The sequence below is a fragment of the Bubalus kerabau genome, chromosome 2, assembly GCF_029407905.1.
Source record: "Bubalus kerabau isolate K-KA32 ecotype Philippines breed swamp buffalo chromosome 2, PCC_UOA_SB_1v2, whole genome shotgun sequence".
NCBI classification, from domain to species: Eukaryota; Metazoa; Chordata; class Mammalia; order Artiodactyla; family Bovidae; genus Bubalus; species Bubalus kerabau.
The window spans coordinates 176,928,929-176,944,870 of NC_073625.1; positions in this window are offsets into that span (position 1 = coordinate 176,928,929).

The window sequence follows — 15,942 nt, forward strand, 5'->3', positions numbered from 1 at the left end:
TATATTTGTATTGAAGTAAATTTTTATGAGGAATTGGCTCACATGTGGCTCACAGCTCACATGGAAGCTGAGAAGTCCCTGCATCTGGGTCTATAAGCGGGAAACCCAGGAGAGCTGGGGTTGTGACTCAGCCTGGTCCAAAGGCCCGAGGAACAGAACAGATGGTGTAATTCCTAAGCCAAGGGCAGGAGAAGACTGATTATCTCAGCTCAGCAGTCAGGCAGAGAGAGTGAATTCTCCCGTCCTCCATCTTTTTATTCTATTCAGGTCCTCAGTGGAGTGGACGATGTCCACCCACACTGGGGAGAGCCATCCTCTTTTCTCAGTACACGGACTCAAGTGTTAATCTCATCCAGAAACATGCTCACAGACACACCTAGAATCATACTGAACCAAATATCTGGGCACTGCGTGCTCCAGTCAAGTTAACACGTAAAATTAACCATCATAGGGACTGTCTGGGGGAGAGCAGAGATAAGGAGTGGGGGTCCTATTGATCTGGTACTTTGTCACCTGGTGTTGGTACCCTGGGGTGTGTTGCACTCACAGTTACTGAGGGGGGCTTGCTCCCCCAACACTGAGGCTCTCTTGTGTGGAGATTTTAACCCAGGCTGTGCCTCCTCGTGTTGGCAAGTGTTGACCTCTCCTCTTGGTCCCCGGTTCTCCTTTTGCCCAGTGTGGGGAATCTCTACTAAATACCACTCTTTCCATGGGGTCCACTGCTGGCCCACAGGAAATCGGCACAGGCCAATGCTGAAGGTCTGAAGATCTGAAGTGCAGGCCTTTTTTAAAGACAATCCTCACCAATAATCTGCTGTCAGACAAGGGCAACTCCAGCCAGTTGCTGACCTTGAGTCTTTATCAGGCCCTGTGTCCCTCAGGTGTCAGGAGCCCCTCCTTTGACTTGAAGTGCAAGGCCAGGTGGTGGTGGTGGGATTATGCTCACTGATAACACTCGCTTTCCAAACGCCTCTGCACTCCTCCTCCTCAACCCCTCAAGTAACCTCATGGTCTGGGGGGTCCTCTTGGGTGGGCAGAGGTCGGGTGACTGGTACCTTAAGGAAAGGAGGTGCTAGACAACTCTGCCCTTGTCCTTGGCCTGTGGGGTTCTGCCAAAACTCTGTTTTTAATATCCCTTGTGTGGAATAAGTATTCTCTTTATACTCAGCTGGGTTTATGAGTGTCTTTTAATGTCTGCCCCTATTTTCACACATGAAATTTCTCATTTATTTTTTTCTACTTGTTTCACCAGACTTTGATACTAGGGTATTTCTAGCTTCATGAAATTACTCAGGGGCTTTTCTCTATAGTTTTGTAAAGTTGGAATAATGAGGAAATTGCTTCTTTGGGGGAAGTTAAGTACGAGTTAGCTGTAAAACAGTCTTGGCATGGTGCCTTTTTATTATTATTATTAATTTATCTGATTGTCTTGGGTCTTAGTTGCAGCACATGAAATTTTTGTTGTGTCAGGTGGGATTGTTCGGTGAGGCACTCGGGCTCTCTATAGTTGTGGCTCGCAGGCTCCGGAGTACATGGGCTCAGCAGTTGCGGTGCATGGGATTAGTTGACCCATGGTTCGTAGTATCTCAGTTCCCCTGTGTGTGTTAGTCGCTCAGTTGTGTCTGACTCTTTGCAACCCTATGGACTGTAGCTCGCCAGGATCCTCTGTCCATGGAATTCTCCAGGCAAGAATACTAGAGTGGGCTGCCATGCCCTTCTCCAGGGGAGTCTTCCCGACCCAGGGATTGAACCGATTCTTTACCATCTGAGCTACTGGGGAAGCCCTTGTTGCTGTTGAGTAGCTAAGTCGTGTCTGACTAACTCTTTTGTGACATCATGGACTGTAGCCTGCCAGGCTCCTCTGTCCATGGGATTTCCCAGGCAAGAATATTGGAGTGGGTTGCCCTCAGTTCAGTTCAGTTCAGTTCAGTCACTCAGTCGTGTCTGATTCTTTGCGACCCCATGAATCTCAGCACGCCAGGCCTCCCTGTCCATCACCATCTCTGGAGTTCACCCAAACCCACGTCCATCGAGTCGGTGATGCCATCCAGCCATCTCATCCTCTGTCATCCCCTTCTTCTCCTGCCCCCAATCCCTCCCAGCATCAGAGTCTTTTCCAATGAGTCAACTCTTCGCATGAGGTGGCCAAAGTACTGGAGTTTCAGTTTTAGCATCATTCCTTCCAAAGAATACCCAGGGCTGACCTTCAGAATGGACTGGTTGGATCTCCTTGCAGTTCAAGGGACTCTCAAGAGTCTTCTCCAACACCACAGTTCAAAAGCATCAATTCTTTGGCACTCAGCTTTCTTTACAGTCCAACTCTCGCATCCATACATGACCACTGGAAAAACCATAGTCTTGACTAAACGGGCCTTTGTTGGCAGGGTAATGTCTCTGCTTTTCAATATGCTATCTAGGTTGCCCTACTAGGGATCAAAACCGAATCCCCTGCATCACAATGCATATTCTTAACCCCTGGACCACCAGCAAAGTCCTGGCATAGTGCCTTTTTTTGGTTGCAGTGGGCTTTTGTTGCAGCAAGTGGGGGCTACTCTTCATTGTGGTGCGCAGGCTTCTCATTGAAATGGCTTCTCTTGTGGAGCATGGGCGCTAGGGGGTAGACTCAGTAGTTGTGGTGCATGGGCTTAGTCGCTCCACAGCATGAGGGATCTTCCTAGATCAGGGACTGAACCTATGTCTCAGGCAGATTCTTTACCAATGAGTCACCAGGGAAGCCCTGGCATGGTGCCTTTTAAAGTGATAAATCCATAACAGTGTTTTCCAAGTTCTTCTATTGTCACTGAATTCCTCAAGTTTTCTACCTCTCTATGGTTCATATTCGGCAATACACACTTTGTCAGAAAATCACTTTCTTCATAGGCTTTGCCATTTATTGCCATAGTGTAGCACATGTGTTAGCTTCCTAGGGCTGATGAAACAAATTGCTATAAACTGGGCGGCTGAAAGCAACAGAAACCCACCCTCTCCTAGTTCTGGAGGCCAGAAGTCTGAAACTAAGGTGTTGACGGGACAGTTTGTCCTGGATGCTCTCAGCAAAGCTTGGTGCTCCTCAGGCTGGAGCTTCATCCTCCAGTCTCTGCCTTCATCCTCACTTGGCCTCCTCTGTGTGTCTTTGATCTTGTCTCCTTTTTCTTGTGAGACGCTGGATAGTAAACTTAGCTGCTGCTGCTGTTTAGTCGCTCAGTTGTGTCCAACTCTTTATGCCCTCATGGACTGTAGCCGTCCAGGCTCCTCCATCCATGGGATTTCCCAGGCAAGAATACTGGAGTGGGTTGCCATTTCCTTCTTCAGGGATCTTTCCAACCCAGAGATCAAACCCGAGTCTTCTCCTTGGCAGGTGGATTCTTTACCACCGAGCCACCTGGGAATCAAGTTTGGGGATCACCCTAAATCCAGGATAATCTCATCACTAGATCTTTAATTATGTCTGCAAGACCCTCATTCCGAATAAAGTCACCTTCACAGGTAATGGAGTTCAGGATTTGGACATATCTCTTTTAGGGCCACTATTCAATCCAGTTTGTTGTTGTTTAGCTGTTAAGTTGTGTCCAACTCTTTTGCGACCCCATGGACTGTAGCCTGCCAGTCTCCTCTGCCCATGAGATTTCCCAGGCAAGAATACCCGAGTGGGTTGACATTTCATTCTGCAGGGGATCTTCCTGATCCAGGGATCAAACTCATGTCTCCTGAACTTCAGGCAGATTCCTTACCACTTAGCCACCGAGGATGCCCATTCAAATCACTACTCTTTTACTTAAAGAATCATGAGAATTGGATTGAGGGTTTCTGAGAAACATACACATTTATCTGTAATTAAAATTTTAAAAATCGTCTATTTTCTGGGACCTTCCAGCATCAGTAAGAGAGCCTTGTTTACAAGATGCCACCAGGTCCATTTTCACAGGAAATAAGTCTATTGCTTCCTTTTCACCACATGTGCGGGGGATTTGGATGGCAACACTGAGTTCTGTGAAATTCCTCCCTTAGAGGTGACCTGGAGAGAAAGGAATAAATATTTCACACTTTCTGCAAAAAGTTTATTCATCTATTTGAGAATTCGAGCTTTCTAAAGAGTGGGGGGAATCAGAGGCACAGAACCATTCCTTCAGGTACCATGCTGTTGCCTTCCCAGGCCTGGCACTTCTTGAGGGCAGGGGCTCTCATAACATCATGGTGGGAGGGGGTGGAGGAGGGCAGGACCCGCATCTCCGCCGGAATCTCCTCCCGCTTTATGCTGTCACAGGGCCACCTCAGTGCAACCTCCCTTTGAGGAAAAAAATAGTGTAGCTGCTGGAAACAAGAGAGATCATGAAATCTGATGAGACTGGCTGTCACAAGTCAGGGTTCTATTTGCTAAGCAACTGTAATGAAAACATTACACATTTCCATCAAGATTAAAAACTAAAACCACAATAACTCTGAGCACCATCATAAGTGAAAATACCTGTCACAACCCTGTCAGATGGCACACCACACAAACCACCACCACCACCCCTGACAAAACAGTTCAGCCTCTTGGAAGTTATGAATGATGGGACTTCCCTCGTGGTCCAGTGGCTAAGACTCTGCGCTCCCAATGCAGGTGGCCTGGGTTCAATCCCTAGTTGGGAAACTAGATCCCACGTGCCATGAAAGATCCCAAATGCCACAACTAAGACCAGGCACTGCCAAATAAATTAAAAAAAATTTTTAAGTTCTCATCACAAGAAAAAAAAAATTTTTTTTTAAAAGGAAGTAGACCCACTGGAGCTCTGGAGAGAGGGAGTCCTGCAGCCATAGAAGAGGAGAGAGTGCTGGCCAGTATATCTCAATCTTCCCAATGCATCTGAATCACCTGGAGGGCTTGTGAACCACAGGTCACTGACTCCACCCAAGTCTCTGATTCAGTGGGTCTAGGGTGGTGAGACGGAGAAGGCAATGGCACCCCACTCCAGTACTCTTGCCTGGAAAATCCCATGGATGGAGGAGCCTGGAAGGCTGCAGTCCATGGGGTCGCTAAGGGTCGGACATGACTGAGCAACTTCACTTTCACTTTTCCCTTTCATGCATTGGAGAAGGAAATGGCAACCCACTCTAGTGTTCTTGCCTGGAGAATCCCAGGGATGGGGGAGCCTGGTGGGCTGCCGTCTATTTAGTCGGCACGACTGAAGTGACTTAGCAGCAGCAGCGGGGTGGGGAGAATTTGCATTTCTCACAAGTTCCCAGGGACTTGTGAACCACTGGCCCAGGTGGGGCTTTGGAATCTGTCCTGTTAATAAGCTCCATCTGTGATTGAGGCAGAGCCTTTCAACATTTTGTTAAGTGCTGGTTACAGGGTGATCAGCCCTGGTCAGAGGCCAGGGACTTAGGTGTGTGGGTGTTTAGACCCAGAGCGGGATATGTACTGGGGTTCATCTAATGGTTCCTAAGAGGGCTCTCCAGCCTGGGCATGTGTGAACCATTTGTGAAATGTATGGTGAACTTGCTATGCTCCAGACCCTGGGTCCCACGGTGTACCTGAATCTGAATACAAGCTGCTGTTCTGGAAGGCAGAAAGACCCAGAGGGTGAGTGAGAGCAAGGTAGAGGGGTCTGACCCTTGATATCCCAGGACTCTTACCCTGGAAGCCCAGTCAGAGGCCTTTGGGACCAACCCCACCACGTGAGGCTGGCAAGGGACCCATCTGCTCTGCGATGGCGCCACCTGGTGGACAAGAGGAACACTGGCTTGGTGGCAAGGGGACCTTCAAATGGGGATAACGCGTACCTCTTAGTGCTGCTACTACTGCAAACATCATGTTGGTAGTGCCAAGAACAACAGCTAGGAAATATCAAGAACGTACTCTGTATATGCCAGACACATACCATATAAGCTCTGTGGATTCATCAACATTTAATCTTCATGACACTAGAGGACTGTAGTCATATGGGTTTGGTTTTCACATGAGGGAATCCCGACGCATAGAGCTGGAATAACTTGCCAAGGCCACATGGCTAGTGAGGCAGTGTCCGCAGACCCCTGTTTGGGGCTGGCTTGGAGGGCACCCTTGTGGCCCAGGCTTTGCCACTCTGGCCTCTGAGAACTGGAGAGAGCTGTTTAACATCTCTGAAGCTCAGGTTCCTCTCCTGAGAGGAGTTTAGTGTCCTCCTCCTGGGGTCCAAGTGAGGGAAGACCTGGTGAGAGAAGCCCTCAGCTCTGGGCTTGGCTTCTGTGCAGCCCCAGGGCATCATTCCCACAAATGTCTGGTCAGTGGTTCCCCATCCCATGCAACAGACCCAGCCCTGCCCAGCGCAGAGCAAGCCCTCAACAAGTAGCATTTCAGCTCTTGGCCTAAAACAGGGGCCCCAACCCCCGGGGCCACAGACTGGTACCAGTCCATGGCCTGTTAGGAACCAGGCCAAACAGCAGGCCGTGACTGGTGGGCCAGCAAGTAAAGCTTCACCTGTGTTTCTAGCTGCTCTCCGTCACTCCTGGTACTGCCTGAGTGCTGCCTCCTGTCAGGTCAGCAACAGCATTAGATTCTCACCGAAGCACGAACCCGACTGTGAACTGCACATGCGAGGGATCTAGACTGCATGTTCCTTAAGAGAATCATCTGGAAACCATCAAGTCTCCCCCAGTCTGTGGGAAAATTGTCTTCTACGAAATCGGTCCCTGGTGCTGAAAAGTTTAGGGACTTCTGACCTAAAAGAAAATATCTGTGTCAATAAATCCATCTCCTTTCCCCGCCTTCGATACTATACCCCTGGCCCAGTGAAAACGCTCGTCACTTCTGAAGAACTTCCTTGCAGAAGTGAATGACAAGGAAGAGAAATTAACACTGAGCGTTAGACAGAGGCAATCTGGCCCTGACTGAATCCAGGAACCAGCAGCGGCCAGGAAGCCTGGCTGGGTACCCCCCCTCCAGGGTCAGAGCACCCCTCACCCCCTCACTACGCCCCAGCACAGGGCAAGTTCTTCCCCTGGCTCCTGCTGGGGTGTATGCTGGCCAAGCTGGGGGCAGCTAGTGACCATGTCAAAACAGACTTAGTCGGCTGTGGGAGGGGTATGGTTAGAGAAATATGGATCTCATTGGCCCCTGAGGCCCAAGTGAAGTGGGGGTTTATGCAAAGACTGAAGCCCTGAATTCAGGAGGCCCTGAAGCTGGACTGGAGAGGGAGATGGCGTCCGACTGAGTGTGACTTGGCTCTGCCCCCTGACGTCAGGAAACCTGTTGTGACAGAGGTCTTGAACTTGGCCCGGGGGAAAAGTTCTGGGTGAGAGGGTTCACAGGGTGCTTTGGAGCAAACTTACCCCCAGATTACTGCTCTGTGAAGGGAATTCCCCCTGGAATTCTGGGGTCAACAAAAAGATTGCCTACTGGACACAGGCTTTTTATTGGGACAGCTGGCTTAACATGAAAGCTAAAACTTATTTCACTCTTAACTCCAGAATACATTTTCAATGAAGTAAAGTTGATGACAGAACACCTACAATGTGCCAGAATTGTTTCTAGAGCTTTCTATGAATTAGCTCATTTAATCTTCACTACAGTGGTATGAGAGTCCAAGGAAGAGTCCCTTGGACTGCAAGGAGATCCAACCAGTCCATCCTAAAGGAGACCAGTCCTGGGTGTTCATTGGAAGGACTGATGTTGAAGCTCAAACTCCAATACTTTGGCCACCTCATGTGAAGAGTTGACTCATTGGAAAAGACCCTGATGCTGGGAAAGATTGAGGGCAGGAGGAGAAGGGGATGGCAGAGGATGAGATGGCTGGATGGCATCACTGACTCGATCGACATGAGTTTGGGTAAACTCCAGGAATTGGTGATGGACAGGAAGGCCTGGCGTGCTGCGATTCATAGGGTCACAAAGAGTCAGACACGACTGAGCAACTCAACTGACTGATACAAACCATAAATAAAATCAAAAGATTAATTAGATGCTAGGAAAATAAGCATGAATAAGCAATTTCTGAGGAATAAAAACTGACAAAAAACTTAAAATGCCCAATTCTACTGGTGCTCAAAGAAATAAAAATAAAATAGAAATTTGATGCCATTTTCTTCACGTGTCCATTAAGCAGACATTTCGAAAAAGATGGTAACAACCAGGGGTGGTCAAAGTATAGGAAATGTACATTTCTTATGCTGGTTCACACATTTTATCTTTACTAGCTGATCACAGGTATTGCGTTATTTATTTAATTTTGCCCAATTACTGTTCACTTAGATCATTTTCAATTTTTTTTTGTCTTATGAATGCAAAGACCATCTTTGTTCATCCATTCTTTGCAACTTTGACAATTTCTTTAGGAAAGGGCCCCAGGAGTGGAACTTTTAGGGTAGAGGATTTGAAACCTCTTGATGCTGGATCCAAATGGCTTTCCATGAAGGTAGAGTATGTTTGGCTTGACAAGGGGAGCTGGGTATGAGCAGAGCTCAGAGTAGCCCTGGACCTGGAGAAATGAGAGTAACAGGTAGAGTGAGTACAGCCTGGAGGCTGCCTTGCAGATGAAGAGCATGGGGTGGGGGGAGGGAGGGACTTGGGGGAGAGAGGCAGGCGGGGAGAGATGGGAGGGCAGAAGTCAGAGGATGGGGTATAAGGTGGAGCCTTCCAGGCTGGCCATCCTAGGGAGGACAGTTGATGCCCAGGCGTGCCCCACAAGGGAGGCAGGAGGACCCCATGGGGCAGATTGGCCTGGATTCTAGCACTTCACTTACTGGGGCAGTCACCCAGCTCCTCCAAGTCTTAAGTGAAGTGAACCAGGCAAAGCACAATGACTGGTAGGTGATCAGTTGCGGTCACCTATGGTCAATAAATGGTGCCTGTCGTTACTAGTCAGCACTCCAGAAGCATTTACTGATTTGATTCTGGAATTTCGGCTAACACTTAAATAAAACATTCCCTGTGCCAGCCATTGGCTTCCAGGTGGCACAGAGGTAAAGAATCCACCTGCCAATGCAGGAGACACAGGAGACACAGCTTTGATTCCTGGGTTGGGAAGATCCCCTGGAGTAGAAAATGGCAACCCACTCCAGTAATTCTCCAGTAATAACTCCTGGGAAATCTCATGGACAGAGGAGCCTGGCAGGCTACAGCCTCTGGGTTCCAAAGAGTTGGATATGACTGAGCACACACGCACGTGCCAGCCATTATTCTTAAAGTGTATATATCTAATTCAAACCCAAACAATCTGATAAATGAGGAAATCTAGGCACAGAGCAGTTGGGCACCTTGCCAAAGTCATCAGCCAGCAGCACAGCTGGGCCAGACCTGGGCACCCATGTTCATGGCCCCTCCCCATGCCACCCTGCACATCAGTAATATCAGAATCTCGGCAATGCCAACTGCAGAGAAGGAACAGAAGTCTGAATTCATTTGGGGGTGGGGGAAGTTGTCATATTGACTCAGAAAATGGTTCTGGTGCCTGCATCAAGGGCTCCTCCAGGTCACCTTCATGTAGGATCCAGGCGGGGTCCCAAGCGGCCCCTGGCTGCAGGCTGCTCCCACAGGGGAGCACCTGGGGCCCCTGGGTCTCACCCATTGTGCTAACTGCTGGCTGGCCAGCCTTGCTCAGGAAGAAAGTCTGGAAAAAGGCAGCAGACAGGCCAGGTGGTGCCCCTGGAAGGAGGCCCAGCGCAGAAGCTCCGGAAAATGACAGTGATCTAGGTTCAAAATGCCTCTGCTGAGTCACTCAGGGGAAGTTGATCTGCATTCAGCTCACTTGGAAGAAGGCGGGGATGTGGGAGATGCAGTGAAAGATTTGCCTCAAACAAGTTAAAATTAAAAGAGGGTGGGGTGGCTGGCAGGACCAACTCATCCTTGGCATGGATGGGGTGCTGGTACACAGCAGTCTTGGGAGCCAGATGGACCCGCAGGCAAGGCCAAGCCCCATCAGCCCCGGCTGTCCCTGGGCCTCGTCTTCTCTTCCTGTAAAACAAGGGCCATACCACCTGCCTCATGGGTGCCCGAGGAGAGTAAACGAGATAGTATGCACAAATAGCACCGTGCCTAGCTTACTGTAAGCTAGTATCATGAAACATTCGTTGGTGACCAGTGTGTGTGGTGCATGTACCCTGTGCGGACCAAGTAACGTGGGTTGGCTGATTCAGGGTTCTCAGGATCATGTGCCAGGAACTTGGGAGAAGCTCAAGTGCTCAGGCCCCATCCCAGACCTGCTGATTCTCCCGGGGGATTATGATGGTTGCTAATGTTTGAGAACTGCCACCTAACTGATAATATTAGTATTGCTGTTATAGAACAAGGTGAAAAATTTTATTCTTACTAATAGGGGGAGCCACTGTCCTGGTTTGCTAGGGACTGTCCTGGGTTTAGCACTCAAAGTCTCACATCCCAAGAAACTCCTCAGTCACAGGCAAACTGGAAGCTTGGCAACCCCCCTCCATTAACAGTTGGAACCAGGGACTTCCCTGGTGGTCCAGTGGTTAAGAATCCACCTTCCAATGCAGGGGATGCAGTTTCGATCCCTGTCTGGGAACTATGATGATTCCACATGCCAGCAGGCAACTAAGCCTGCACGCCACAACTAGAGAAAGACCAGGCCACACAATGAAGACCCAGCATAGCACACCTGTCTCTCCAAAAACCAAAGAGTTGGAACCATACTGTACCCTAGGAAGGGATTATGGGATTGTGGCAAAAGAAAGCCAACCAGGCAAGGGGGAGGGAATCTGAAGGGTAGGTGCTTAGCTGACTAGTTGCGGGGGGAGGTTGCTGTCAGAGGAGGCGTGGGTGGGATGGCAACTGGGCAAGGTGTGGGGTGAAGGCCAATTGAGAGGCCCTGACAGCCAAGGGGCCATCCTGGGGACCCCAAATACTCAGCACAGCTCAGGGGTGGCTACTGAGTGTGGACTTCCTTTGTAGAAACTGAGGCAGAGGCTGACCTTCAGAGGAAGGAGGCTGTGAAGCCTCAGAAACCGAGTCTGCAGCTGCCCTGGGGCTGCTGTAGGCTGGGGACCAGGGACACAGGAGGGCAGTACAGGTCTTTCTGACTTAGGTTTAAAGGTATGGAAGCCCCTGGTGATATCTGTAATCATTATTAATCCATTTAATAGACATTCGGTATTAGCATTGTAGCACCAGGCCTGCCCCTGGATCTGGGGTCATACATGTACATCATTGTAGATTGGACAGACTGGTCAACAAGTTAAGCCAGGCTCTGAGAGGACCTGCTTGGGTGAAGAGAGAATCCTCATAGGCAAGTGTTGGTTTACAAAGGGTTGGGCTCCTCAACCCATTTCCTTCTTTTATTAACCAATTTTCACTGAGAAACTATATGGTTCAAGGAATCAGCCTAATGCTCCCTGGTGGTGCAGTGGTTAAGAATCCACCTGCCAATGCAGAGGACATGAGTTCCATCCCTGGTCCAAGAAGATTCCACATGCCATGGGGCAACTAAGCCCATGGGCAACAACTGAGCCCGTGATTTAGAGCCTGTGCTCCGCCACCAGAGAAGCCACTGCAAAGAGAAGCCCACACACTGCAACTAGAGAGTAGCCCTCACTGGCCACAGCTAGAGAAAGCCTGCACGCAGCCAAAAAATAAGAAAGGTTTGCCTCCAAATTAAAATATATATATATAATTAGCATAAAAATGGAACCCATCTCGTGGTCTCAACCTGGCCATCAGCTGAATCCTCTGGGGAGCTTTAAAAACTCTTCATACCTGGGCTCTGACCCAGGCCAACTGCACCTGATTCTCTGGGGCTGTGGCCTGGGCAGCAAGGTTTTTTCCCCAAACTCTGGAAGTGATTCTAATACTAATATACAATCCTTTGCAAACCACCAGTTATGAATTTGAGATGATGACATGTCAGGAACCTTTGCTATATGCCTTACATCCCTTCTCCGAACCTGGCGTCCACCCGGGGAGCCTTGCCAAGTGGTCTCATGCCATCATGGCATCCTGCGTTTCCTCTCCACTTTGCCAATTCTGCCCAGGAGGCTGGGGCCTGAGCGGCAGGTGGTGTTAACCCCAGTGGGAGGAGCTGGATGAGTCATGTGTGGGTCATGCACTTAGTCACCTGGGGGATGGGGAGAAGAGGGGAGGCCACCCCCATCTCAGGATGTTGTGGGGGCAATGTGGGGGGGTGTGAAGAATGTTAAAGATGGACCTTCGCTCCTTTCATTTCCTCTCCCTACTCTTGGTGGCCTTGAAACTAGCAGAAGGCCCTGCAATCAGAAAAGGAGGTTCAAGGGGCCAGTTCATGTTTTAACTGAGGGGGAGATCCATGACCATCTCCCCAGAAGAATGCATATGTACACACAATTTTGCATACGATTTTTGAAAAATGTTTATTATTTATTTATTTTTGGCCATGCTGAGTCTTCATTGCTGCTTGGGCTTTTCTCTAGTTGCAGCGAATAGGGGCTGCTCCCTAGTTGTGGTGTGTGGGCTTCTCATAGCAGTGGTTTCTCTTGTGGAGCGCCAGCTCCAGAGTGTGCGGGCTTCAGTAGCGGTGGCACTGGGCTTAGTTGCCCGGCAGTATGTGGGATCTTTCCAGATCAGGGATTGAACCCATGTCCCTGCATTGGCAGGAGGATTCTTTACCACTGAGCCACCAGAGAAGCCCCTGCATATGATTTTGAGGAGGGGTAGAGAAGGGGTCAGCCACCCCACCCGTCACCCCACAGAGCCAAGGTGAATAACCCCCATACTAGGGTTCCTGGTGGTCCCTAGGGCCCTTTAAGAGACCCTTGTTCATCAGACACAGGAAGGAGAGGAGGACCTGGGCAACTTCCCCCAGAAAGCGGGCTGCTGTTCTGTAGATTAGAACCAAACAAGCTGCCCTTACGTCCACATGGTAGGAAAGCACACAAGGCTGGGCCTTAAGTCACAATTTCTGACTCAGTAGGTCTGATATGGGCCTGGGTGACTTGCATTTCTAACAAGTTTCCAGGTGATGCTGAAGCTGCTGGTCTGGGGACCAAACTTTGAGAGTCACTTACCCGATTATTTTACCTCTGTTCATCAGTCCAGGTACGTGTCCCATGATTGAGCAGGAAGCGGGTTTGAGTCAGAGTTAATGCTTTCCCTTTTCACTGCCAGGATGTATGTTCTACTGAAAGCATCCATCAGTTCTTGGCTGGTAGAACTCAGCTTTCTTATGTTTAAAATTTCACATTAGCATGATAATGTGCTGTTTGCCACAATGTGTGTGTGTGTGTGTGTGTGTGTGTGTGTGCGTGCGCACGCGTGCTCAGTCATATCCAACTCTTTGTGACCCCATGGACTGCTAGGCTAGGCTAGGACTCCATGGACCCTGCTAGGCTCCTCTGTCCATGGAATTTTTCAGGCAAGAATACTGGAATGGGTTGCCAGTTCCTTCTCCAGGGGATCTTCCCCACCCAGGGATCAAACCTTTGCCTCTGGTGTCTCCTGGGCTCTTTACCAGCTAAGCCAACAGGGAAGCCCCAAGCACGATGGTGGAAGTCTGCAAAGTGAGAGTCCTGGGGGATGAGAGTATCTCCAGCTGGTACAGAACACCCACCTTCAGAGAAAGTTCCAAGAACACTGAGCTTTTGTGTGTTCTCAGCTTGGATTCAGAGCTCTGTACATTGAATGTGGCTGTCTACATTTTCAGAAGAATGTTTGAGCATTTGAGAAGCAAACTGGGATCAAATTTGCCTTTGTGTAAACACTTCCCATAATTAAGGAAACCACTTGCTGGCTGTGGAAACACTTCTGAGTTTGCTGCCTGGCCAGGTAGAATCTTGTGGCTGTTACAGGCAAAGGAGCAAACTCTAATTGTTGAGTTGAAAGCAGATGAGACTTCTCTTGGGTGGACTGGCTGAGCTGGCAGTCCAAGTGCCAAGGCACAAGTGCATCCAGGCTGGATTTCATTCCGATGCTGTTGATATCCTTTGTAGGGCAGTGATACTCAGATTTTACTGCACATACGAATTACCTGGGGATCTTATTGAAATGCAGATTTTTTTTAAAGCCTGGATTTGCTTATTTTAAAATATTTATTTATTTGGCTGTGTCAGGTCTTAGTCAAGGGACACAGGATCTTCTGTTGTGGCACATGGGCTCTCTAGTTTGGGGCATTCAGGCTCTGTAGTTGAGGCTCGCAGGTTTAGCTGTTCCAAGGCATGTGGGGTTTTAGTTCCGTGACCAGGGATCAATCCCATATGCCCTGCATTGCAAGGCGGATCTTAATCGCTGAACAACCAGAGTTAAGAATTTTGTCCTGATTTTGACTGAGTAGGACAGGACTAAAGGAGAACTATCAGAACATCCTTTGCCCTGCTCAGCGCCATATACCCACTACCCAGCCCAACGCCTGGCATGGGTGGAGTCCAATAAATCTGTGTGGAAGGAATGAATAGGCAGGCAGCCACACCACCCCTCCCCATTCTAGTCGACAGTCTTCTCTGCCCCCAGCCCAGAGGGGATGAGAAGCTGCCTCTAGCCCCCAAGTTAACCTGCTTCAGCTGTCATCACCCAAAGAGTACCCAGAAGGGATTTGGTCTCTACACCCTGGGGAAAAAGACCCAAAGTTTTTTGCCAAGTACCCAACAGTTTCAATCAAAAGAGAAAAGAAATCACTTTATACAAAAGACTGTAATCTTACAGATGGGGGCAGGGGGCAGTTTCCATGAAAAGCAATATCAGACAATCCACTTGGTGTCCTTTGCAAAGAGCATCATTTCTAGGATCTGTACTATGGATGCCACACTTAGCTTTAGCTTTTGTCTACTTAGGGAGCACACATCATTGTCCCATTCATAGGCGAGGAAGCTAAAGATTGAAGCAGGTAACTTACTCAAAGGCATATAAAAGTCAGAGGCAGAGCCCGAATGCAGGGCTGTTGGACATCAGGAGGCTGTGTCTCTAAACGAGTGCTCACCTGCCTTCATCCTCTGGCTCCACGCAGGACGGGGACATCATTCATAGCCACCTGTGGTTTTCTCCTTGAGTTAGATTTGCTCTGCAAGTGGGTGTCATTTTGGGCTGGACACTGACCACATACAATGTTCTTATCGTAACTTTAGGAATATTTGAGTAAGAGGAAATCAGACAGACAAGAGCTCCTCTGCTTTTCTTTATTAATGAGTTGGGATACACAAAGACTTAATAAAAGTTACACAAAAGGCTCAAGCTTCATCGAGATCTTCAGGCATCACTTGTTTCACGACAACGGCCACTAGCGTAGACAATGGCTAACACTGTGTCATAGAAGCTGGGCGCTCACGGGCACTCAGCAATTCAAATGTCTTTCATTCTAAGTAAACCCGACATGGAATCCCTACTCCAATGGGGGCTGCAAAGGGAGGGGACCTGGCTCTGGCTCTGGATTGACTGTAACACGTCTGAGGGGCTGCTGAGGGGTCAAAGCTGCTGTGTGTTAGTGGGTCTTGTCTCCTGGGAACGGGAGACAGGCCACACTAGGCTCACAGGCACTCTCCACAAGGAGATGGGGCATGGGGTGGGGCGCACAAAGTCCTAACTGAAGCCATCCAGTGTCCCCTGTGAGGGGAGGCCAGTGGCCATCACTCCAGGCGTGGGGGTGGGGAGGATGGCTCGGATCACTTGCCCTCTAAGGGGAGAACAGGAGCCCTACTAAGTGAGGGGAGGGGCAGGATGTCAGAAGGAAATCTGTGAGCGCACAGTGACAAAGACAGGGGGTGAAGGGATTTCAGGAATGGTGTGCCCCAGGGGGCATGAAGGTAGCACAATTCAAAGCCGGTAGGAACACCAGAGTGTCACCAAAGACACAAGTCTCATTGGGCTCTGCACTCAGGGAGGAGCACGGCTACTGGTTTTCCAAACCGACCCTGCCAGGTGCCCATGTGCTGGGGGTACCGCTGGGTACACTGTAACTCAGGCCTAGGTGGAAGCCATCACTGGCCCAAGAGCCCACAGTTCTCCAAAATGCAGAGAACCATCTTTCAAAAGTGTTATTTACCCATCGCAGCTGTAGGGGAAATGAGGTC